Source organism: Zonotrichia leucophrys, chromosome 4 (assembly GCF_028769735.1).
Source record: "Zonotrichia leucophrys gambelii isolate GWCS_2022_RI chromosome 4, RI_Zleu_2.0, whole genome shotgun sequence".
NCBI classification, from domain to species: Eukaryota; Metazoa; Chordata; class Aves; order Passeriformes; family Passerellidae; genus Zonotrichia; species Zonotrichia leucophrys.
The window spans coordinates 52,115,181-52,142,065 of NC_088173.1; the positions used below are offsets into that span (position 1 = coordinate 52,115,181).

The 26,885-nt window shown below is 41.5% G+C and overlaps 1 long non-coding RNA gene across 1 annotated transcript in view; it reads left to right on the forward strand.

The window, feature by feature from the left end:
• Nucleotides 1-25,882, forward strand: part of LOC135447019 (uncharacterized) — a 41,731-nt gene extending 15,849 nt beyond the window's left edge. The window contains exons 5-7 of the long non-coding RNA XR_010439975.1: nt 22,414-22,491; nt 23,519-23,642; nt 25,700-25,882. This is a non-coding gene — a long non-coding RNA (uncharacterized LOC135447019). The remainder of the gene's footprint in view (nt 1-22,413; nt 22,492-23,518; nt 23,643-25,699) is intronic.
• The last annotated feature ends 1,003 nt before the right edge of the window (nt 25,883-26,885 follow it).

Below are 26,885 nucleotides of genomic sequence, written 5' to 3' on the forward strand. Positions count from 1 at the left end.
ATGATCATGTCTCCTTGTAATTCAAGTATTACAGATGTTCAGGAAAAAGTTTTGTAGCATGCCCACATTCCTCTTAAAAGAGTAACAGGCTTGGGGGATACTAAGTTGGAAGTAAAAACACCAACCTGGGAATATAGGTAGCTGTGATGAGGAGTTGTCCCAATGGTTAAAAAAATCGTTTTTAAAAATTACCAAAATATAGTAACATAAAGATGGGAATGTAGATATTGGTGATGCTAGATCCACGCACATTGTTAGAAGTTTTGGTATTGCCCCAAGTTGTACAGAGCTTTCCTGTGCTCCTGCTTTGCTATGAAGTAAATTAGATTGTCTTAGAATTCAATTAGCAGAATAAGATTTCAATTAAGCAGAAAAGTTTAACGTGCTCTTGGCTTGAAGTGTTTTGCTGCTAGACCTCTAAGTACCAATAATATTATCAGCTTGTTGTCCTTTGATGTGGTCCTGAAAAGATGTTTATAAAAAGTGTTGCTCTGATGAGCAGGGCAGTCACATCTAGTAAAAGAAGTTGCACTATAAACATGGGATTCTTCTGAATAATATACCTCCACTTTGCATCTTTGCCCCACGCAAACAAAAGGTACTATTTGTGCAATAGAAGTAATTTCCTTGTCTGCTATTGCTATTGGGAAGTATGAATATGTCCCCTCTACACAATTCCCACAGTGGCCAAGGAGGTGCTGATGCCTCACTGAGAGTCCCAAGCTGTTGGCAAGTACCCCTTTTAGGCATCATTTTGTGGGAAATAGAGGTGTAGAATTAAATAAGCAAGGATGACAGCAAGTCCTACCTTTCCCTGTCCATGGAGAGTAACCAGATTTGGGTCTATTTCCTGTGAATAGGGTCCATTGTTAAAACCGTAGTGACCCCTCCTGGGACCACAAGCTGCTTTTAAAAATGTCAGAATACTGTGGTATGAAGCTTGGCTTGCCCTGTCACTACCTGGGTGCTATCTTGTGCTTGCTGTCAGATGAGGCAAGGCTGATTCCAACGCTACAACAGTGCAGAAGGTGAGGCTGAGAAAAAAACCAGTTCATTTCTTATGCGTGAGCCAATGGCGCTTGCAATACACTCTGCAGTCTGTACGGAGCAGCAAGTGTTACCCGGGGCTCCAGGGCACGGAAATGCAGCCTGGGCAATCCCTGCATCCGCCTGAGCCGCCGGCACCGGCTGAGGGCGAGAGCTGCCCTCTGGGCTGTCCTGGGAGAAACGGGCATGAGACTCTAGAGATGCCTGCAGGCACTGCTGCTGCACTCCTGCTATCGGCAGATCAAAGACAGCCTCCTCCTAAAAGGGAGTTTTATTCCACAGGGGAAGCCATGTGTTTAGCTTCGTTTCAGCCAAATGGGGAAAAAAATCAAGGTTGTAATCACGGGGTAGAAAGTGATGCAGTGAAGTGATGCAGTGCTTCAGGCAGGTGCCCATACAGCTATCGAAAGGCATTTTATCTGTTTGATGAACTGCATAGATTTAGTTGTCAACTTTTTCCTTGGGGTTAGGGGAATTGGATGGGGTGGTTTTGGGAGGTCATGTGTAAGGGTAAGTAAAAGGACAAGATAACCTTAAAGGTGACTTATTGGGACACAACTAAACTGTTTCTACTTTGTTAGTTTAATGTTGGATTTTTTTTTTCTGGTACTTGCTGAGTTTGGGGTGTTTGCATTCCCAGCCATGTAAGTGCTTAGAAGTTGAGTAGAGATGTTATTACACCTGAGATGTAAGATCACATTTTAGTGAGTAATTTATTGTACACTTTATGGTTATTAGCAGAGGGATGTTTGCATTCCCAGCCATGTTAGTGCTTAGAAGTTGAGTAGAGATGTTATTACACCTGAGATGTAAGATCTCATTTTAGTGAGTAATTTATTGTACACTTTATGGTTATCAGCAGAGAATAATCTCTCAGTTAAAAATCAAAATACAGTTCCTGGTTTTATGTATGGCAGCTCTGAGTCTCTGATCTGATACTAGTTTTATTGATCAGCTTAGTTACTTCTGTGTTCGTCCAAAACAGGTTTCTGAATGGCAAAATAACTGTACAGAAGTGTTATCTTTTTCTACAGTCACAGATGCCTAGCATGTTCAGTTTTGGGGAACCTCAGTCTCCAACCAGAATTCAGTTGATAGTGACAGAGGTCACTGTTCCATATACAGATATTGTGTTGGTACAAGGGGATGCAGGTGTTTGCTCTTGTTTGGAAGAGTAGCCTGAGGAACATGGCAGATCCAGGTGATCACATCACAGAATGTACGCCCTGTGTGTGCTGTGCTGTATTTTGTTACTGGTTAGTTTGGGGAAAGAAAGAGAAGCGCTTTCTGTGGAATATATTAAATTATCATATGTGAGAAATTGTTGTCTTATCCCAGACAGAAATACTAAAAAATGCCTTATTTTCTCTGTTGTGAGTTGGTCAACTTCTGAGCTGTGGTCCTTGATTTATGGTTCAGAAATTTTTCTTACTATTGCAGAGTTACTATAAAACCAGTGTAGGTCAGTTATTAGGAAATTACAGGTACAGCTGCACTCTGGTTCCAAGCACCAGCAGCAATGTGCAGATTAGTGAAAAAATGATGCATTTTGGATTTGGAAGTCCTGGATGTTTCCAAAGGGTCCACACTGAAACAACAAATAGATGCCTTCTGAAAGCTCAGTCAGGCATGCCCTGGGAACTGCTGTCACAGCAAGAAGAGCCTAATTTGAACAGCCTGAGTAGCACAATTGCTCACAGCATTGCAGCAGCCTCGAGGTCACTCCTCAAGGTCTCACAGCACCATTTGTGTGGTTGGGCTTTTTCTTCCGAGGAGTTATGATGTGTATGCAAGCTTTTCTGTACTGTCTGTATTAATAGCAATTGAGAAATTTATTAGTTTTCAGAAAAACTGTTTATACAGAAAATTGAATTCTTCCTTGAGGGTTGTGTATCAGTGGTTCCAGAGCAGAAAGAGGCTGGCTGTGGGAATGGGGAGGAGGAACAATGGTTTTAAACTCATGAGAATAGTTTTAGGTGGGATATGAGGAGGAACTTTTCATTATGAAGGTGATGAGACATGTTGCCTAGATAAGCTGTCAATACCCCATCCCTGGAAGTGTGCAAGGCCATGTTGGATGGGTTTTGGGGCAGCCTGATCTGGTCAGAGACGTCCCTGCACGGGACAGGGGCTTGGAATGAGATGATCTTTAAAGGTCCCTTCCTACCCAAACCATTCTGTGATTCCAAGGACCTCAAGTTGTTCTGTGCAGCCTCTGGGCTGCCTTTCTGCAATTGGATTTTCTCTTTTAATTATAAACTTTGCCGTGGTGTCCAGGGTGAGGTACTTGGGATTGGTCACAATTGTGATTGTGTGATTTGTATCTATCAGCAACAATCACTGACATAATTGCATTTAATTATTTCTGCTATTATGTGGTATTAAGGACTTAGAATGTTGCAAAGTAACAATTACATGGAAGTTGTTTTTCCTGTCATTAAGTAGCCAGTATTGCACTATTAAGTAGAATTTGAACCCTAAAATAGAAGCATTTCTTCTCAACTGTGTTTTTGTATCTTAGCAAAGCAGTATCTGGGTTCTGGGAGTGTCTGAAAACGCAAATGAGAGCAATAACTAATCCATTTTAGAGAAGCAAAGGTATGATGTTTGTCTTAATTTCCTTTTTCAGCAAAAGATGTTATTTGAGGAATAAACATACTTAGTTCACATTTAAGACTTGAAGGCTTGAGGCAATATGATCAAGTTATTAGGATACAAAGTACTTGATCAATGTAAACGTTCAAGACTTAATTATTTTTACTAGCTGTTTGGTTTATTTTTTTCTGTAGCATGTTTCTTGGGCTTGCATCTTATTAATGTTGTCATTGCACTAATAGCAGGTACAGTTCTTATTTCCTAAAAGTATGTGGTCATTCCAGAGCTAAAACTGCTGTGTGCTCCTGTGCAAATGTTGTTTCCATAATTCTCCATCCTTATGGGGGTGTCCAACTGCAAGTTATGTGGCTGTGAAAAGGAGAAAACCCGGCATCTCCTCAGATTTTCTTGCTGTTTAACACAATGTCTGACATGCTGATAAAAAGTGATGCTCTGTATTGTCTACCTTCTCTTCTGGCAGTGGAAGAGTCAGCAAGTCAAGGAGGCCCAAAGAGCTTGTTGCACTGTTAGTGCTCCACAGCAAACGTGCGTTAACTACATTTTTAAGATGCAATCTGTTCCAGCCTAACTCAGATGGAATAGAGGCTGCTGGGGAATAGGAGTTAGCATTGTAGTTAAAAATAACAGCTTGTCATTTCTATGGCTTTTGCCTCTTGGATAGGAAAATGACTGTCATTCCAAAGGGGCTGTGTTCTGGTAATGTTGTATGCACAAGTACTTCTCTGTCTGTGTACACAAAATATTAGAGATAACAATACATCATATAGAACATGGTCTGTACATTCTAAAAGGAAGCTAAGACAGGAATGAAGATGTTAAGCTGCTATTTCTATAAGGAAAAGCATAATCTGCTGGGCATCACACATTTAAAACTAGACAACCATAGATAAAATTATGCAATAGTTACTTCTTGAACTGATAAGTTACTTGAGCTGTAATGGAAGCCCACTTGTGTTCTTCTGACTCATATTCCATCCAAGATAATTCATGGTCTCTTGCTAATTGTGTACAGGCCATAGCAATAGTTGAAATTGTGCAAGTGTGTTCTGGCAACAATGCCATTATACCATAAGCACTGAAGTACTGAACCCAGCTTCAGTGTGCTCAGCATCAGCCTGGAATTCCCAGCCAGAGTCTCAGCCCATTGCTGATAGATGCCCCTGTGTAATGGGGAAGTGAATCAGCTGTAACCTTAGTTCCCAATGATTTCCCAGTGCTGTTTTTAACTGTGCACTTAAGAATGGTCAGTGGCCAGGACCCAAGAATTGTTCTTCATGGTTCATGATCCGTCAAGAGGAAATTGGAGTCCTAAGATGAAACGTGTAGTGAATGGCCCTGGGAAAGAAAACCTGCAGATAGAAATGGGAAAGGAAAGCTGCATGTTTGTTGCCATAGAAATTGGGGATTAGATTTGCTGTTACTTATGGGGGGTACCTGAGGTAGGCTTTCTGGTGTGCAGTTTTTCTGGCACATGTGCTGCCTGTCATTCTACTTTGATTTGACAAACAGATTTCTAATCAGTCATATCTTGGTATAGATTGTCCTTTTCTGCCTTTTATGCCTGTTGTAACTTGGACCAGCATAGTCCAAAAATAGCTTATTAACTGAAGAACTGTTATGTATAGAATTATGTACTTAGTCCCTGGAACTTGCAGAATCTATTTTTTACAGCACTGCTTATGAATACATTTCAAATTACTGATACAAAATCAGTTGGTCTTCTTTCCCTGTTGTATTTATCACAACCATGTAATTATGGAAGAAGAGTTTCATGAAGCGTGGCATGTCAGCAGTACTACTTTATTAGGAGTAAAAATGTGTCAAGCTCTGAATAATATGAATTAAATAGAAGATGAATTCTGCAAGAAGCTGGTTCATCCTGATATTCCCTGATGCAGTTCTCTCTGTCTAATCATTTGAGTGATGCTTGTGATTCAAGCACTAAGTATAGGCTGGGATTTTGGTTTCTGCTCCTTAGATGATGATGGGAATATCTGAGTAACAGAAGGTGCTGGTAGAACAGGATGGTACTTGTTCATTACTCCTTCTGCCACCCCCCAACTACACCTCCCCAAAAAGGACTCCTCAAAATCCATGTCAAGCATGGAGGTAGAGGGTGAGGCTATGGAAGCTGTACCATTGACTAACCCTGGGGTGTTTCTGCATATCCTGCTGGGTGTCCTTGAGGTGGGCCTTCTTGTGTCCTTTGGGACTAAATCCTCACTGCAAGTCAGTGCTGCTCCATGAATCACAGCTGGTTTGTAGCCATGGGACTTGATAGAGAAAGAGCTGGCCACTTCTTGTTTCACTGTTTCATGAAAAGCACCTTCTGCTAAGCAGTGATTTTTTTTTTTTTTACTTCAGAGAAGGTAGTGCCTCTCTACCACAGTTTTATTTTGAAAGAGAAATATTCAGAGAAAAAATTGTTTGCAGTTGTGCGAGAAGTTGATTTCAACAATTTTTTCTAAATACTCTAGAGGAGAAGAAAATTAATAAGCAACTTCATTTACACTAGAAAATAGCCTAAAACCTATTAATGACAGAAGCAGCCAAAGCACTCTTGTGTTTTCTTTTTACTGGGTTTTGCATTACTTGTATCCAAGGTTCTGAGTCATGAATATAATTGGGTTGTTTAGTTTTAACACCTTCCCACTTTAATTCAGGTGGGGAAAAAAAGGCAAAAGGCTCTGAGCTTTCTTGAAAATCTCCAAAGCTAGGAGAGAAAAAATAAGTGTACTCCTCTTTTGGTTAAATCCACTGCATTTCAGAGCTCCAGCAAGGTAAATTGGCTCCATGTAGCTGATTTCAGTGTCATTTTTGAGACTCCTGTGTGATGAGTGTGGAGGCTTCTTTGTGTGGCAGGGTTAATTCCTCTCTCCAGAAGTTCAGGATTTAAAACCCATGCTAAGTGCAAGTAGCCTAGAACAAAGTGCTTTGGTTCTGTGCTGGATTTATTTTTTTGTCTGACAACAAAGAAACACATTCATTTTATGGAATGCATTTCTCTCACAGTTCTGGAAAAACTCATTGTTTATTCATGAAGGAAGGTCAGTAAGGCCTGGTTAATCCAAGCATTTCTTATTTGTAATTTATTTCCTAAAAGGGATGACTCTTGCCTTATCAAATAGGAAGACTCATAGGGAAGGTATCTGCGGCTTGCAGAAGGGAAAACAAATGGGAGATGCCAAGTGGGTATGTGTTTAGAGGAATTTTAATTATCAGAGCAGGTTGTGTTTTTAAATTCTTTTTGATCACTGACATCAATACTACTTGTGTTTTAATTTTATTGAGTGATGACGGGTGAAGAGAGAAAAATTGTACAGCAGGGGCAGTTTGTGTGCTTTACCTCTGTCCATTGGGAGAGCTGGTTCTGAACCTCTCCTCTAGAAATGTGGTGCTCAGGTTCCACAAAGCTGCATCCTTTCAGTAAGTGAGACACACTGATTGCCATGGAGGAGGGAAGAGGTGTATGCAGGAGATGCCATGGCCTCCAAGCTGCTTGGCACACTGCAGTCTGCTGTTTCCTGAGCTGTGCCTCCGATGGATGTACACATTGCCTTTGCATTTGTCCCTGATGTCATTTCTGTGGCAACCGACTTGGCCTTTTTTTAACAAGTTGCTTACCTTGTGCATTGCCCTTAAAAAATTAAAAAGCCTATTAGCTAGTTTAAATAATTCAATTAGAAGAAACTAAAGGTCTAGAATTCTTTCTTATTCTAAAATAAAACACCAAACTAAAGCAAATTTTGGCTCCTCAGCATTACATCCTGACAAGTGACAAAATTTTCCATTCTCAATTATTAAAATGCATTTAAGCAGCATTTCACAAGCATTGCAGAACACCATCTACTGCTAATAACTTGTTTATAAGAGTATGTGTTTAAGGCTTCAAGGTTAATGGAAATGTAGCCAATAAATGCTGATTTATTTGCTTGTGTTTTTTAAGGCAGTACTGAAGCAGTTTTCTTATTGACATTGTTGGTGCAGCTGCCTCTGTTTTGATTTGGAGTTATTGTTCAGTGTAGCTGAGAGAGTGAACTGAGACACTGACAGTGTGGGAGTGTGCTCAGAGACAGAGATATCAAGTGAGCTATTTGAGCTGCTCATCAATTGTTAATTGTCTCCTGATCCTTAAACCAGATACCTAAACTGAAAAGACCACTTTCAGCAACACATGCAAATTATATGGATCCTGTAGGTGTGTGGGCCCTACGACATAAGTGGGGTGCTAAATTTTTTATTATGTATTGTAGCTTTCATATCTGGGCAGTTCTAGTGTGGGCCTCCAAACCTAAATTTGCTCTGAACTCATTTGTGATGAGAAGGTAACACCTGAAATGAAGCTGGATTAACAACTGCATGTTGGCCAGTTGTCCATCAATATATTTATTTGGATTTCCCCTGTCAAATGCACTTTGCCTAGAATAGGCCAGGAGTTGGAGACCTTATTTGTTTTCCATAAACTGGGAGTTTTAGGTGCATTTTCAGCCATGTTGCTACTAATGCCTCAAAGCAACAAAATGCAAGTGTTGTTCTTGGTTACCAGTAATGTGGTTGAGGTGTTTTGATGGAGTTATTTGAGTGAAACATCATACAGATAATGTATTTCATGTTCAAACCCCATGGAACATCACCTGTTTGCTTTCAGTGCTGTGGGATATTGTGCTTGTGTTGTGAGTCTGCTGTGCCAAGTTGGAAGAGTCCTTGATTTATGACTCTGCACGCTTTCCACAGTTACTGCGTGGAAAGAGGAGAGAAGCGCTGCTGGGAACAAGTTACATGACCTTTTTTTTTTTTGTGACAGTATAGATTGTTTGCCCAAACTGAGCCTGTGTGACTTTTCATATTAAACAAAAAACGTATGTGTTTGTACCTCAGATGGTTTTGGCAGAACTGTGACAGTTTGGGAGAACAGTGGGAGTGAAGAGAACAGCAGCTTGAAGGCTGTGATCTTTGAAGCCAGTCAAGTAGTCAGAATCAGTCTCAGACATCAATGACTGGGCCCTTTTCTACCCTTGCATGTAATTCTCTTGCTGCAAAGGCTGCTGGCCATTGCTAAGGTAAAGACGTGAAAATAAACATCCTCTCGATTTTTAACTTTTCTCACAAGTCAAAGTCAAAAATCAAAGTCAAAAAACCTGGCCCTGGCACCTCACCTGTCCCACAGTGGTTACTCTGTTGTATGATCCCCTGGTTTGGTGCTGCCCTTTGCATTACACAGATAATCTGGGAGCACAGTGTTAGATCTGTCATCCTAGTGGATGCAGCAGTGCTTTTTGTCATGTGACAGCACAAGCTGCTCTGCTGGTGACCCAATGGAAAAGCTGCTGTTCATCAGGGTGCATTAAAAGTCTATACAAATAAATAAGGAAGGACTGTGCCCTGATTTACAACTTCATGGACAAAAGAGCAGTGTGGCTGGAATTGGACTGGTTTTGTTGGTTTGAGGATTTTTGGAGTGAGTTCCTGTGTTGGGTAGCTAGTTGGTTTTTTGGAGCTTTTTGACAATTTGTTAGGGATCCTTTCTGAGAAACCCTGGATCAAACACTTGGAGTGCATCTCCCATAGCCTTTGTGATCTTTTTTTGTGCTTTAGTTGTAGGTGAATTTGTTACTTTGAAAGTTAGCCATTGATGTCTATTAACTCTAGCTTTGTGTTGATAACGTTTTTCAGAAGTTAGTACTCTTCTCTATCTCACATAGTGTCACAAATTCTATTATCTGCTTTTCTGTTACATAGATATATGTTTAACTGAAATCCAAAAGTCTTCTCCTATGTATGATGTTTTTCAGTGCCTGAGATAGCAAGTGCCAACTTCAGCTTTGTATTCCACATGGCCTTTTCCTTTCCTGCATAATGAATTCACCTATTTTCTTACTGTTTTTCAATCCAGTATATCCACAAGTTTCTTCTTGGAGACAAAAGTCAAAAAGATAATTAGGAACTTCATTTCTGTCCATATGTTTGAAGATCGAGCACTTAGCTACTAAGGGGTAGTTGCATTTCTGCTTCAGTTTGCATATTGTCTTACAGAATCAGCTGTATTTTAGCTTGGCTGAATACATTTTTAAATCCTTTGAGTATAGCCTAAAAGTCAGCCAAGATTTCCTCCTGGCTGTGGTGTCATTCATCTGATGGTGCTGAGGAGAGAGTGCAGAAACAGCACAAGCTACAACTGTCCTGTTCCCTTTTAGCTGGGATTTCCTGCACCCAGAAAACTTCCCTGTGGGATACCCAGTCATGTCTTGGTGTTCTTTACCTCCAACACCCTTGGCCACAACTTGGTGCTTGATGTTTCAAACAAGACTTTTCTTATCAGCTGTTTCTGGTTCTGCACCTTGTCCTGGTTTATCATTCTGTAATACCTGTGTTTAATCACTACATGCCTTTGCAGCTCTTCTCTCTTCCAGTAACAACTGGAGTGCTTTTGCTGCTTTATAGAATGTATAAAATCAGGTAAGCCCTCCTTGTCTGACTCATTGCCAAATGCATCTTCAGGCATAAGTGCAATCCTCAATATCAAACATATTTATCTGTACTGCAAGCAAGATGGACTGGGTATGGAATTCACTATATTTGGTTTACTTTCAGTGGAAAGTAGCAGTCAATGCCTACTATGTCCTTTCTTTAGTGTCAGCCTTCCAAACTCAGTCTGTGCAGACTGAACTGCCCTTTTGATGTTTTTGCATTGTATATGTTCATTAGAATATTGAGTTTCTTGCCTCGCTATAATAGGCAAATATTTCACACAAATTCAGATTTTAGAGTATGCAGAAATTTTTCACAGTCCTCAAACGGATGTCCCTGTGATTTGCAGAGGTTTCCTATGAGCCCCTTGAAATATGGCTGTTGCTTGTTCTTATCAACAAAAGCTGGGAAACTGGCACTTATCCCTCTTCAAAAGAAACAATCTGTTAATTGCCTTCATTTCTCCTTTGATCTTCATGACCAGTTTTTCTTAACATTGTGGGACTTCTCTGAATTCTGAAATGAAAGGAGGTGTCTTATAATCGGTCTTAATGCTCTGCATAATTCTTGTTTCCCAAAGAAACCAGTTCATAGCTCAGCTGAGCAAATGTTTAAAAACACAATCTGGGTCATCTAAACAATAAAGCAGCTGGAAGTCAGCCTCTAGTTTTCCTTCAAAAGCACAATTTAGCAAGCAAAAGCAGACTGCAGCCTGTGAATTTGGGTATGAGAGCTTTTTACCTCATTTAGTAGTGTATCCTGTTCTGGTTGTACCCTCAGTAGCGAGGATGTGGACTGTCCATGGGTTCCACTCAGATGCTGTCGACCTCCCTTCCTTGCTTTGGCAGTACAGATGAAGTCACAGAGTTGCTGACAGATGGATTTCCTATCACTCATCTGAGCTGAAGAGACACTGAATCAACATTTCAGGGCTACTGTGCTGCAAAAAGCTGTGTCTTCCAGAACGACACCTTTGTCCTTCAGCATTCATTCAATTGCTTTTGGAAAATGGTAGCTGAGCATTCAAGTAGCACAGAGATCCATGCCCTCCACTGAAGGGTAGAAACAGACTGAACGTGAAATGATAGTTTTCTTTTATTCTTTCCTTCTCCCTTTCACACTTAACTTTTTTATTTACAGGGCTGCGTTGTTGTTGGTGTTGTATGCTCTGCTTGGTGTGCTGTAATTCAAACAAAGCTATGTGTGAGCAGGTCCCTTCCCTATGGCAACTGCAGCAATAGACAATCCAGTTCGGATGTCATTCATCACTGCAAATAAAAGCATGACAGCTTACATCTCAGAAGATGATCCTCTTAAATCCCTTTCTGGTCTGAGCTCATGTGCTGGATTTCACCTACAGCTGTTTTCTGGAGAAGTTTGATTGAAAGCCTTTTCATTTGTAACTTGCTGCAATTCACACGTTACAAATGTGAACTTAAGTACAGGAAGAGAGGTAACACTGCTGTAGGGTGCTTCTTTGGGATCAGCGAGTGCAAGTGTGACAGGTAAGCATGTCCTTTGAACAATTCCTGAGTAACAGGCAATAGATGAGCATAACAGTGGAGCAGAAGTGGATGCAACTTCCTTTGTGAATGACCATCATCTGTCTCTCAGGAAGCTGTGGTGAGCAAGCACAGTAGCAGTTCCTGCCATGTGGGTACTGCTGAGGGAGAGGTGACCATGACATTCCTGTGTGCTTGTATTGTCTGGTATGAAATCAATGCCATAAGAAACACTTGAGTTTGTCTCAAATGGGCTTTACCAGTGTGCTACTTGTTATAAATGGAAAAAAGGAGCACTGCTGAGGTGGGAAGTGGGGAATGCAGCACTGTAGATCAGTGAGGTGTGTACCTAACCCTGCAGATGGATGAACTTCTTGTGCTGTTCCCCTACAGCAAGGATTTTCTTGTTAGTTGTTAAAAATAGTGCAACTCATTGCCAAAAAGAGTTTTCTTATAGCTCTTTTCTTTGCAATCCTTTAATGCACTAAAAATTGTGGAATACATAGGGTAATGTAATTAACATCAATTTCCATGTTGATAGTGTTTGCCTAAACATTTTGAAGTAGTTGGACGTGTCCTATTCTAGTGGAATTACTGCATTCCCTCTGGTGTGAGCACTAGCACAGCTTTGTGGCACTGGGTAGCTTTCTTCCCCCATGACAGTCTGCATTTGTTTGCTACTCTTTGCCTAATGGGATTCAGTCTGCAAATCAGGCTTGAAGCAGTAGAGTTGATGCAAGGAGGACAGAAGTGTTATTTGTTATTTAGGCATCAGTCACACAAGTTATGAGTTACTTAAGAGCCTATTGCTGTAGTACATCCCTCTTTCTTGTGTGTATCCATGAGAGACAGAGAATTGTGCACTGAGGTTAAATTATTGCCTTATACCTGGGCTGTGTTATGTTGCTAATGGGGACCAAATTGTAAATGTGATGTGTATGTCTGAAGCCCAGTTTCTGTCATGAAATGAGCCAATGGAACACATGAGATGTTGGTGCTTATTGCTGATGTTCTGCTCTCTTAGGGTAATACAGTTTAAATTTCCCAGCCTGTAACTACATTTACTTTAATGGGCAAAAGTTAAATTTAGGCTGTATCTGAGTTAAAGGACTAGGTAATGGAATTCTTTTTTTTTTTATTATTTCTTGAAAAGCTTTAAGATTACTTTGATATTCCCCCCCTTATTTTATTACACTGCCTTGAGATGGATCTTTTGCTACATATCTACACATTCATGTTCACCCTCTAAGTAATTTTTACTTAGAAGTAAAGTTTTACTTTAAGTAAAGTTTTACTTACTTTTATTTTAGTAAGCCACTGTCACTGGGACTAGTGGGGCTTATGATTGAATTTTTGATTTTTTTTTTTTTTAAGTTGATGTGGTTCTATTGGTTGAATTTTTCCATTTCTTTTTTCTGCAGCGAGGCACAAGGAGAGATTTGCTCTAGTAATTAGGCTACCAAACTTCCATGGTTGTGCCTTGCATTTTGTCTGGCTTGCTTACAAAAGATATTTGGCACAGGTGAAGGTGCACAGCTGATGTTTTTTTCCAGCTGTGAATGCAGACAAAAAGCAGGTTTGAACTTGCAGCCAGTAGGCTTGGTGCTGCCACATTATGGAGCTTTTGATACCTAGTAATAGGAAAACAGAAGAATCAAGATGATGGTGACTTGCTAGTTCTGTTTGCTGAGTGATTTTCAAGAAAGGCTGTGCGTTTTCGAGTTTCTGTAGTGTGAGTCAGTGGGGTAGAAATGGAATAACTCCATCTGATGATATAACTTTGGAGTCAATTAGTTCACCTCTCCTGGCTGGTTCCTTTGCTCTTACTAGGGTTAGCTTTTCATTAAGATTATCAACTTTTGGTTCAAGACCAAATTATATACTGGAGTAGGTTTCCTAGTGTACTTTTGCCCTGGGAAATGCAATAGACACATGTATCATGTGACCTTTGGTTTTTGTTGTTTTCATAATGGAAGTATTGGGGAAAAGGCTTCAAGAGGCCAACAGGGTAAGGACAAACAAAATTCAGCTTGTAGAATGAAAGGGGCTGTGGAGTTTAAAGATCACTGATGGATTTGATTTGACAGAGGAGGAAAATAAATTTGAAGCTGTGAGCCTCTAGAACCTTTGCTGAGTGTTGCAGTGAGAAGGGGAAGTGGTGACCACAGTGATGGTGAGGATGCTCTTAACCTGGTGACTGACCTCTGCTATGGCTAACAGAACAGTTCTCACTCACTTGCCGTTGGAAACAGCTTAGGGACACCTGCCTTGGTCTGTGGAGCCCTACCTTGGACACACCTGCATATGGAGAGTCCTTTATACCTGGGACAGAACTGGCAGGGCCCCAGTGAGAGCAACCAGCTCAGGAAGTAGTTTACATTACCAAATGGGAAGAACATAAGAAGAGGAATTACTTTGGTTGGTGTGCAAAATGCCTGCTTCTCCTGTCTCAGGGCAGATGATGCCAAGCTGGGTGATCCCAAAGCAGCAGGACAGCATAAATATCAAAAGACTGATTGGATTGCTTATAAAGAAATACTGAGTTGATTGAAAGAAGAGTCAGAGGCACTTCCACAGGCACTTGGCTTTACAGTTCATGGGATCTGAGACTTTTTGTCATGAGCGTTTCTTACTTCATGGAATGATGCCTCATCACTGGATTCCACGAGCACTTGTGCTGTGGTTGTGGGCTGCTTTCAGATTTGCCAACTAGCTCGTGAGCTACAGCTTGCCTCTGGAGAACAGAGGTGCCATGGTACTGCTGTGGTTCTGTTTGAGCACAGGTGCATTTTAAAATCATTCAGGAGGAAGTTAGCAAAGAGCTTGTGTTCTGATGAAGTTATTTTTTTTCAAATTCAAACTAGCACAGTCACAGTTTTAGAGAAAAAGAACCCAATGACAAGATACATCAGGTATTGTTAAAAATGCACCAGCAGAAGAAATGCAAGAAATTATCTGTGAAATTACATCAGGTAAAGTGGGTGAGAATCAGGTTAGTGGCTTTTTAGGGAATGAGGAGTGTGCATTTATTTTGTTTTTAAGGAGCAATGAAGAAAAGAAGTGTGTTTAAGGGTATTTTATAATTCTTGATGACTTTTGTGAATTTGGTCTGAAATCAAGCATGATGTGTCTGGTTATTGGGACCTGTATTGTTACACCCACTGCAAACCTGTGACCTGTATGGGTCTCCTCCATACCCTGCCACTCTGTCCTGTCACTGGGCGGTGTTCTCCGGTGCTTGGCACTTTATTTCCCAAACTAAATTCTGCAACTTGCAATTCTTCCCTCATATTTTAATGTGTCAGTTAGATTTATGTTTTTAGGGATGTTCGCCAAAGCAATGCCAACTCCTATCTCTAACATCTGCACTGAGGAATGCACTTTTGGGTGCTGCTTTCAGTAGAACAGGAAATGTGAGTCCTTAATGAGGAGAGGCAAAGCCTTCCAGCTCCGTGTCAGGTGATTCTGACTTCGCTTTGGGCTTGTGCCAGGAAGGCTGCTTGATCACTTAGGTGAATGCTGTAACTTAAGCTCCTTTTCACTTCAATATCAGTCAAACATGAAATGTTTTGACTGTCTTTTTGCCTTCGCTGTGCTTGGCTGTTGAAAACTGTTCTGCTGCATTTTCTCTCTGATGCTGATTTATACTGTTCAGCACCAGTTGGTTTTCAAAATAATTGTTTCATAAAATTGTTTTCTTAAGCTATGTTTAAGTAAACTCTGTAATCCTTTATCAAAGATGGTGTAGGTGTTTTGTGTTGCAAGATAAAATTTATAAGTGTATGAAAAATCTAAATATTTTTGTCCTGAATGTTATCATAAATATATGTAAATCATAAGTATTAGTTACAGAGGAAAGTGATGGTGCCATCTGTTGTTATAACTGCTTTGTATTCTAAAATTCTGTCTTAGAGCATGTTATAGTATTTTCTCTCTTGAGCTTGAATAGGGATTTTTTCCATGCTCTTTCAGTGTTGTAATGACATGATTTTGGATATGATATGAAGGCCACTTGAAAAGAGGGATCAGGAAAAATATCCTGCTTTGCCAAAGTGTAGGTTTGAGATGTTGAGAATCAGTCAAGCTTTACTACCTCTGTTCTGGAAGGCAGGAATTTGTTCTGTGATAATGAAATAGTTTAATGAAAAAATATCAATATATCTGTCCAACTTGACAGATTTTTGCCATGTAGATGTAAAAGTGCCCAAGGAGAGACTTGGAGAGTGTGGAAGCTAAACTCTGTTGGGACTGGGTGCTGTATTCACCACACCTAGGACTGCAGTCACTAAAAAACCCTTTCCTGCAATTGGATCCCCTGACAGGCAGAGGTGATTGTGGCACTGATTGCTTCTGGAACACAGATCCCCTGGAATCAGTTTCTGCCTGTAAATGAAGACTCTGCTGTGCCTTTTGCATATGAGGGAACAAAATGAACTTCACTGCTCTATTATTCATCTTTGGCTTTGTAAAACATTCCTTTAACTAGTTTGTGGCAGAAATACTTGTTTGCTCTCAGGTTAGGGTTAGGGTTCTGCTCTCTCATTAGTTTACTGAGGAAAGTGATTCCAAGAAAATGAGGGAGTTGTTGGGGGAAAAAAACAGAAGAACTTGAAGGGGTTGTGGTATTTCCCTGTTATTATTGGTGTTGTTGCTTTTCTTACTGATAAATTGGCACAATTATCTTCAGGAAACTAGTGCCAAAAACCTTTTCTTTTCCAAATGGAGAAACAAGAAGGCAATTATGGAGTGAGCCTGTCACAGGGATTTGTCACTGCTTCTGAGAGAGGATTTTATTGGACGTGGTTTAACTAAGGAAAATCTTCTCTGTAGGGTGTGTCACAGCATATAATGGGTGACACTTAATGATTGTTCTTGTTGCTGCTGCACTGTCTGCAGCTCTGGTGCTGTTCCCTACAGGCCTGTGTGCTGTGATGTTCCAAATCCCAACTAATCCAGTAGCAAGTCAAGTTCCTGAATGTACAAGGTCCAAGATTTCTCTGTATTAACTACCTGGGGACTTCATGTTCCAAAGCTGGTACACTGAACAGAAAGTCATCTCCTTGAAATTATGAGGATCCTCCAAACACTCACCATCTATGCCCAGTAATTGTATCCCACCATGGTCTTACCAGACAAAGCTTGTAGGAATAATCAACTGGGAATGTTAGAAATTCCAAGTATGAATGAAGTGCTGTATTTTTAATTGTGGCTGAAGTTTACCACTGAAATACTGCATGGAGAGTTTTTTTTTTTCTTCTGAGATTGGTGTCAATGTCTAAGATATAAAAGTAGTGTGGTGCTCTTGTAAGAGATTTTATATAGTTTTTGGGAGGTTATACTGCACCTTTGCTCCTGACACCTGGATGACAAGAGGGGACAGCAAGAATTGAAAATTAGAGTAAGGATTATGTCCAGTAGACTCAGATGATAAAAATTAAGGAACGTTATGAAGCTAGCCACATCCACAGCTGAAGTGTGCACTTAGCATGGAAAACTGAGTTTCCAGCTATGCTTATCTGGTGAGAAGTTACAGTGTAGGGAATAAGACTGCTTGAGTTACTTTGATTGCCTTTGAATTAAAGACAATTTTATTAAAAACAAGGCAGAAAATGGCGTCATGAATTGGGCAGATGCAAGAAAAGCTGCAAGATGCTCCCAAGGACACGAGAATGAAATCTCTAAGTCAGAATAGTGGAGTGGTGGATAAAGGTAGTGCAGGGCACATCTTTACATTGGCACTGACAGTGTTAGCTTTATGTGGTCATCACCTGGAAACATATATACACTATTTAAATTTTTTTTTTGTAGCTACCAAAAGAATTGGAATTGTTCTTCTGAGAGGTATGTGGCTCTTTTGTGTCCCTGTCTTACCACCCTCCATGGTGTTCTGTTACACTGTTGTGTCCCGTTGAACTTGCTGGAATGCATTATGCAGATCTGTGACCGCTCCTTGTATATCAGCAAGGGAGATGTCGGAAATGCACGAGCTGCTGCCGAGCCACGATGGCAGCCAGAGCAGTGGAGCACTGCCACAGTCACCCTTGAGAGTGGGGTGTGGAGAACACGGCCTGGGCTGCTGGCCTGCCCTTAGCAATGCAGAGCCACCCAAGTGTGCTTCCTCTCATGGTCTGAATAGCAGCTTCAGTGACCAAGAGAGGGAGTTGTCCCCATGACTGGGAATGTTTGAATATTGTAATGCACATTGGAGGGGTATGTGTGAATGGGGAAATGAACCAATGCTTGACGTTTACAGGTGGGCTGGGACAATTCTGCTGTTTGTAATGCTGCACCCGAGGTGATGTGCCTGATTTGGGGTATGTGTCACAGCTAGGGATGGGATAGCTGGGTGTTTCTGTAAGCCACAGATTGATTCGATATCAGGTGAACACCACTCGTGATTGAGCCATGAGCTTATTGAGCTATGACATGTCACTTATCACAGAGTATCACACTTATCACACTTCTCTTGCTGCCGTGTGTGCCAGATATTCCAGTCATGTCTGAGTACCCTGGGTGGGAGAAGTCAAACCTTGTGGTTGCTGTTGCTGCAGCACATGAGTATTTAGACTTGATTGTCATCAACTCCCTGTTGTGGAGTTGCAGTTGCTGCCCTCATTGATGTCATGGTGAGAGAATTTGCCAAGGAAATTCTGCGTCATGTACCTCCACACAGACTTGTCCTATCATGTGGGCTGTGAAATCACATCCCAGCACGGAGGTCTGTATGGATTCCCAACGTGGCCTGGGGAGAAGACTTGAAGATAGCCCTTCCTGTTCCTGTGCAGTGATCCAAGTTCTTGGTGCTCTGTGGTACAGTCATGGGAGATGGGAGCTATGGCATTTGTCATTCATAACTCAGCAGCTTTGCAACAAGAATTTGGGGTGATTTCTTAGCTACTGTGTACACTGAAAAGATTATGAAAAGCCCCTACAATGCACGAGTATGTTGTATAAAAATGAGTTGCATGTATGCTCCTTAAGCCTTGTGTGTCATTTGCTTTAATTATTTTGGGATGCTAGTTATGCCTTAAGAAGCACTGATTAAAAAAAAAACAAAAGACAAGTTTGTTAGTTACTTGAATTTAAGAGAAATAGCAGCCATGGTTTATAGGAATATACCCTCTTCCAGCCATAAGTCATTCACAGGGAGAATATAGTTCATGACGAGCTTGTTCGTTGCTCAGCTTGAAATCCTTCTTGCAGCATGTCCTGTTTGCAGAGTTGTTTTACGAAATGTCAAGTACAGTGCCAGAATTGATGATGGTGAAACTCCAGAAGTTGTATGTTGTAAGTTTGTGTGTCAAAACCAGCATGGAGGTGAGAAAACATGGGAAAGGGATAAACACTTAAAGATGGGTTGGAAAGGCTGCAGCCAAATTGTATTCATGTGCTTAGGCCAAGCAAAAATGTAGAGCAAATTTCTATATGCTGTAATTGCATTGTCAGTCTGAGCCTTCAGAGCTGTCTCAGACCATGAACAAGGTGCTGCGTTCAGCAAAGAGATTTGTTGCAAGGTCTTTTCTTCCCAGCTCATTAACTGTGATGGGCAATTGCGACAGGTCGGTGATTCACACCCCCCGCGATGCTCAGCCAAAACCAGGGTGAGCAGGGGCTGATAGACTTGATGCCCTCTGTGGATGACACGCTGTCATTGGCAGCAGTAGTTGGGGCTGCTGTGCCAAGAGGGAGCCTGGGCTTGTGATGAAAGGCTGCTGGAATCGCCCTTGCTGTAGGGGTGTTGCTCTGCGCGGGTCACTGAGCAGCCGTGGTGCCAGTGAGACCCTGCCCGCTCAGAACGGAGTGGCACGATTTGTGCTGTTACCGGGTGCTCATGGGGTAACAGCACAGATCTGATCCTGCCGGGATGTAAATGGGATGCTCGGGAGCAGTCACTGATTTTCTGTTTGTATGTTGTCTCTTTCCACTCATTCTGGAGAAGTCTTATTGTGTAAAGGATGGGACTCTGTGGCATTTACATTGCACTCCTGTCCTCTTTCTGCAGAAAGCATTTCCTGGAGCAGAAAGCAGCGCTTGCACTTAATGTGAAATGACAGGGCTCGCCCGCGTTGGGTTCGCGATACAAACAGCTCCGAGGTCCCGCGGCATGCTCGGTTCTGCAGAGCTTGTAGGGTCGCCACAGCATCTGAACAGTCACTGTGGTTCTAGCTCTGGGAGTTGGTTAGTGCTCTCCATAACACAAGTACCAAATGAAATACCTTTGGGGAAAGGTATTGAAATTATTTGTGCTGTGAAGTGGGTCTCTATTTCTGCAGAAAACTCCAGTCTGTGAATTTAGGCTCCCATGACCTATGTGAGACTGTAACCAGCTGACTGTGCATGTACAGAAATTATTTTCTCTACTCTTTCTGCATCCATGCCATGTATGATTCTATCCCTAAGAAAAAGAAATGGGTCCTGAATGTTTTGGAAGCTCTGGTCAGGATCTCCAATACCATCGGGCTGACCACACTGGCATTTCCAGATTCAGGCGTGCATACACACACGCACACACAGGCTTCTACTGAGATGCTTGTCATTCTTCTGCACTTCATTGCAGTAGGCTGCAGATGATGCTGACTCTCAGAAGCCTGAAGAATGTCCTAGCAACACACATTCCCTCCCAGCCAGTGGGAGTGGGCTTTTATAGGAATGTCGGTGGACCTCCCCTGCTGCCTTACCCTCCAAACAGTACACAATGTCCACTTTGGGGACAACTTGCATAATCAGGCAGTTTTGCTTTTATGGAGGGAGTGTTTTTCTCTTCAGTACTTGATAGTTTCCTCTAAGACCATGAACAGGTATGCTCTGTGGTATCTTGACAGACTTATTGATCCATAAGTCACAAGTGTTGGACAGTGTTCTCTGGTGCTGTTCAAAATGCCTTTTAGTAGCTATAGTTGCCAGAAACAGCTGCCTGTATGCTCAAGGTGTTTGTTTGAACTTGGAAATAAAAAAGGGGGAAGAGATAGGAAGAAAGAAAGGAATTGACTGTAGTTGTAGAAGGGAAGCTCAATGCTAGTCAGTATTAACCATTTGTGAAAGGCTTCTTCTGCTTATTGAAACAAATGTTAAATATGGTGGAGGTTGAGCTAATTGTTTAGTTCCACCATACAAAAAAATGAGTGGGTGTTCTGGAAAACAGCTCTCTGCTAGTGTCCAGAGTGGAGCAAATGAACTCAAAAAAATGTGTGTAGGCCACATGGTCATCTGAGGTTTTGTTTTGGTTTTCTTAGTCCTTTTGTGTTGCTTTGTTGTCTACATAAAGTGATAAGTTGTTCTTCTGTCAGCAGGGTGGAATATTCTGAACCACTGATTTAATGAACATTTTTATTAGATTCCATTTGCTTCTCTAAGATTAGAGAATTAAGAAATCAAGTGATAAGAATGGCAAGGGAGCTGAAATGGGTAAAGGGGATGGGGGGGAAGGAGGGAGAGGCAAAGGGGAGGAGATAAATATTCCTGCTATTTCCCTGGGAAAATCTGAATCTTGGCAGTCTGTGCCTATCTAGTCCTTCAACAAGTGGAGGACACCTGCCTCTGCATACCTCACTATGGTGAGGTAGGGCAGCTTGTTTCTGCAGCTGCCCAGTTCCTGCATTGCTGGAAATAACCTTTGCTGTCACCCTGGCTGGGTGACATGGAGCCAGTGGTGTCTGTCCTCTGCTTTCTTTTATGAGCCTGCTTATCAAGTTTATTACTTCTGTCCCTTGACGGAGGCTGATTGTGCCTTAAAAACCCACAAGAAATAGGGGCAGAAAGAAAAAATGCTAGATGTTGATTATTTGTTTAGGGACCCTGACTAGTGGCCCCAAGGACCCAGTAGTGCCATACTAAATTGTGGTTTCTGTTCTGTCCTTCATACTCTCCTGCCTTGTCAAACAAAGGCCAAGGTTTTACTAGCAGTGATTTGGTCTGAATTCTGAGACAGCTGGTCTTAAACTAATTACAACAGGAACAAATACAATATACAAATCAAGTATTTGTATTGATCTTTAGCATCTTTTATCACTTAGCTCACCAGTCAGTAAGATCATCAGCTGGTTCTGCTGCTTCATGAAAAAAAACCATGCAACTTGCATAGCAAGCCCCATGTTAAGTGCATATTAAGAAAATAAGTACAAGTGTGCTGACAGGATCAAAGAGTAGGTTGCAGTAAAACACCAGTTTGTAGTTTGGCATGCTGTCTCTCCTGGTTGGGATGTCAGTTTTACTGCAAACACTTGAGGAAATGACAAGCAATACCTTTAGATCTAAGTAGGGAGTGGCTGAATCAAACCCAGTCATAATCCATGACCAGCATCTACATAAGAATTAAAATCATCACGTAATAGCACTGCTGCTCTCTATCTTTTGATTTCTTTTTTTATGGGCTGCAACCTGCAGTGTTGAATGGCTCTTGAGAGAGGTTAGGGTCTATCAGCCTTTGTCCACAGGGGTGCTCTGTGGTAGAACCACGTTCTAGTTCCCAGCTCATCCACATCTCACACTTGCCAAGGGCTGTTTCTTCCATTATTTTGCATGTCTGGAGAGGTGCTCATTTGTTTGCACAGAATAATTGATGAGGTCAGATTACACCACCAAGTAAGGGTGTGCATCCAGCATCCGGGATCTGCAAGCCCTCCCAAATTCCCTTATCTAAATGGTGTCATAGAAAAGGAATGACAGGCCTCAAAAATGGTGTTAAGTCACCAAAACAAATTACCATGTGTTTAATGTTCTGTATGTTACTGACTAAGAGACCTCCCAATGCACATTTAACCTGGATGTTTTTTCCTTTTAGAAGAAAGTTGCTGGAAGTGCCAGAAATGTGTACGTGCTCCATGGGTGTGCTCAGGTGACGCAGACCAGCAAGTCATGGGTGAGGTATCAGAAGGTCTTGGGCGTTTGCAGATGTCAGAGCAGGAGAGCTTGTGTCAGGGAGCAGCCTGAAGGAATGGGGACAGCTGTGTCTGCCCATGAGTAAAGATTGATTTATGTACAGGTGGGACAAGGGTAGAAGCACCCAATGTACTAACACTATCCCACGTGAGTGTTGTAAAATTGGTGATAAACCATCCCAAAAGCATTATATGTATGAGGAAAGGTTCTGGCCTGCAGCTGTATGTCAGGGAATAGACCTTCCTGAACCCACCACTGGCCAAGGCAGATTAGATCCTGAACTGTTAATGAAAAATCCTGAAAACATGCGGAAACTGGTTTTATCTAGTGTTTTCCTTTTCATTTATTTAAGTGCTTGTTTTGAATACCTTTTCCTGGATTTCCAGAAAGAGGAATGTATGACTATCATATTCATCTGCAGTAGCACTGTTGAATGTGTGCCAGTTTACACAGTATTGAAGAATAGGCTTGAACAGAAACCTCAGACATCTGTGGATTTGGTTGAAGTACAACTCTGCCTTACATGCAAGAGCAGATGAGTGTTGTCTCAAATGCACAGGCACTCCTCAGATGTGACTTTTGGAGTTATAACAAAAATTATGTTAATTTAGTAGCTTTATTGCTTTCTCTGCTTACTGATTTCACAGGGAAGAAACAAATATAGAAATTTGTGTTCCTTTAATGCATGAAGATGCAATCTCCCAGATTATCTGGGAAAATGGGTATAATTATACTCTTTTAGGCATGGGATAAGTTCTGGACTAAAAGGAATATTTGTATTTTTGAAGATACTAGGCTTTTCCCTAAGGTAACTTCTGGACAGGGTTTTAAATAATACAAGTTTTGATTGGTCAGTTAATCAGAACTGTTTAAATGCTTGACATGTGCAAGTCAATGTTTCAGAGCACTTTGTTTTCTGGCATTAAAATCTATATGTAAAATCCAAGTCCTCATCTGTAATTAATGGAAAATCACTTCTAATTGTTTTCTGTTGCTATTTTTTACAGCTCTCTTGTACAACCCCATTACTCAGGTTACTCCTGAAGATCTGGATTCAGCTGCCCTGCCCTGATTTCAGTTTTCAGTTCTGACATGGGATGGCTCCTTTTACAGCTCCCTGTGAACAGTCAGGTATGTATGAGTTCTTGCTGAGTAGGCTTGTCTGGTACAAAGTATACGTTCTGGTATTTACCAAGTCACAAATGTCAACATCACAAATATTCTACGCCCCCATGCTATGGGAAAAAAATGGCTCTTTGTGAGGAGAACTGGTTTTGTCTTACCATTTGTGTCTCGGAATGTTTTAGGTATTCTGTAATTCAGAAATAATTGAGCAAGTCAAAATATTCCAGGATAACAAAGACTTCTAGTAAACTAAAGTTTTGTTCTTAGAAGTAGTAGGGATAATGAACTTCAAAGGAATATAGAATGAGGTTCTGGCTCCTTTGTGCGCTGATTAGGTAAGAGAGGCGTGTCCTCGAGGTTAACTCTGAGTGCAAGTGAAGCTCCCAAGAGAACAAGTGAAAACTGGATCAGAATTCTTTGTCAGAGTTGCTTTTAGATAGCAACTGAGTATGTTGGACAGTTAAAAGAGATTTCCGAGTATTTATTGAGGGAAGTAACTCACAATTCTCTGTTGTTACAGAATACTGCAGCTCAGGGCAGTGTGGGCCAGACAATTAGAAAACTTGAAGATAATATAAAACATGGCCTTCACACACTTCTGCATCTATGGGGTCTAATCTTTCAATCTATCAATGTTATCATCTGAATTACTGTGCTTTGGCATGCTACAGTCAACACTTGGTGTATTTATTTTATTATTTATTTATATACTTAGAGGTTCAGTTGAATATACATTGGTGCTCTTGTCAATAGAACAGCTTCAGAAAAACACAGCTCAGCTACTTTCCCTGATCGAGCTGGAAGTCAACCAGATGGCAAAGAAAAGGGAAAGAAATCTTGAATGAATGATGAAATGATGAAAAAACAATCCTGCCTTCTGTTTCTGGAGTTGTTTTTGTACTGTGGTGGTGTTCTTTAGGGGGGTCCACAAACAGGGAGGGGAGCGTTGTTAACACAGGTAAACTGGAATAAGGCTCTTGGAGAAGTGCTGTAATAAGGATGCAATGCAGAATTGAGTCCTTGTGGGCATGTTCATTAAGGCATTTGGGCTATACTGAACTGTCTTGTAGCAATTGTTCTTATGACTAGAATCTTCTAGTGTAACAGTGGAGGATATATTAGAATTGAGTAGAAAAGGAAACAAGATTAGGAAATAATATCTATTATTTGAGTAATATTTTATCACTTTCAGTCCTTCATTAACTAGTTGTGTATCCCTTGGAAGTAAAAAGCTGTGAGAATCTGATAGTTATCTGTTTAAAGAAAGAAAATCAAACTCTTTGTATGAACATGCTTTGACATGGAGTAAACAGCATTTCATTAACCTTTGTTAAGCAGGGGCTGTGTTTTGTAGAGTAATCAGAAGCCAAGGTTATCATTTGTGTTGCAGTGACACCCACAAATGGTCCCTGGTGTGCAGGTTCATGTGCATGAGAAAGTTGGTGCCTGCCTTCAGGTCCCACCCAGCTAATTGGCAGTGATGCAGTGCAGGTGGGGAAGGTGAGATGGAGGATAAGGGTAATTGGCAGCACCATCCAGCTGGGCTACCCTGGTGCCAAGCCTGCAGTTATCAGCAGTGTTGGCAAACACAGGCCCAGCAAGGTCTGTCCCACCAGCCACCAAGCAGGGTCTGATGCAAAGGCCACCAGCTGACCAAGGAGGACTTCACTGCTCCTCCAAGGCTGCTGTTTCTCAGGCAGATGGCAGGAAGGAGATCCCATATTCTTACTCCTGGGGACATAGAGCTGTACTGCTGAGCAGGAGCTCTGATGGCAGTTCAGAAGTGGCACTCGAAGGTCTGCACTGGGACTCCTGCCCTGCAGCTGTGAGAGAGGCAAGCCTTTCAGTGAGGAAGGAAGAGAACTTTGAGGTTGGAACTCCAGAGAATTGGAGTGGAAAATGCTACTTTAAATTAGTACTGCTCAGGAATGTCCACATACATAAAGCCTTGCTTTCCCACATTTAATTTTTTTCTCCTCATCTTGTTGGATATATGACCTTTTTAAATCAGCAGACATAAGTTAATGGAGCTGCATTCATAATGATTATTCATTTCCACTTAGGGAAAGAGGTCTGCAACAAAGCCAAGGAAGTTGAAAAGATGGCTGCTGCAGCATGCCCATGGTACTGTTCTAGTTCTTGCGTTTTAGTGGCAGAAAAGGGATTTGTCATCTGCTGATAACCAAGTAAGTGCAGTTACCTGATGATATCTTGGAGGTATTTCCCATATTCTGCTTTACAGTCTTAGGGAGAATAAAATTGCCCAATGCACGCTTTACCCCTTGTCTTTCCTGCATGTACTCTCGAGTAGTCCTGCTGAAATTAATCCAGTAAAACTTCCATTTTACCATGGTTTTTTCCTCCCTCAGTAGATGTAAGGTAGCACCACAATCTGCATTCAGGCATTTCCATGGGCATCCTGGCTCGGGGCTGTGCTTTCAGGCTGACAGAAGCAGAGGCTGCTTTGTGCTGTCATTGCCAAAAATGAAGATGCATGGCAGGCCCAGAAAGCTCCTCTCACTGTTCAAGCTTAATTAACTCCTCTGTATCAGTGACAACTGCTAGTTTGGGACATGCTTGTGGCAGTCACTGCCACCACATTCCTGGAGCTGCCACTGATTTAAATGCAGTGTGAGCAGCTGTTAGGTTAAAGCAGAGAGGGGCGGTGTTTTGGTTATTCAGAGAATCCAGGCTGCAGGTCCCGACGCCGCTCAGCAGCAGGGAGCCTGCAGAAGCTGCGGATAAGGCATTTACAGCTCGTGGAGGACCTCTAGAGAGCCAAAGCAGTAAATGGTCATTCCTTGCTGTCCTGAGTTCCTGTAGCACTGGGTCAGCATGCACAGCAATATCCCTGCAAGAAATCGATAGGTGCTCAAAGGCTTTGTATTTACATCAGTTTAGTCTTCTTGTGAAAACCTGACTTTTACAGTTTAGGGGTTTACAGGAACTTTCCGTTTATTTTCTAATTATGGAAGTGTCTGCGCACACAGGTAATAATTTTCCTTGATACAGTGATTATCCAAGAGTTTGGGTGCTAGACAACCTGCACTGGTGTTTGAAATCCATCTTCACATATGACTAAAATGTACTGTCTTGTCAGTAAATACCTGATTTTGGTCAAGTTGCAACTCATAATAGCCATTCTCACCTAAGTGCATGTGTCATTTAATAACATGCCAGCCTTTGTTGCAGCCTTGGGGTTTAAGAAGGATTCATTTGTGCAGAATGCCCAGGAGTAGGAGCTGCTGC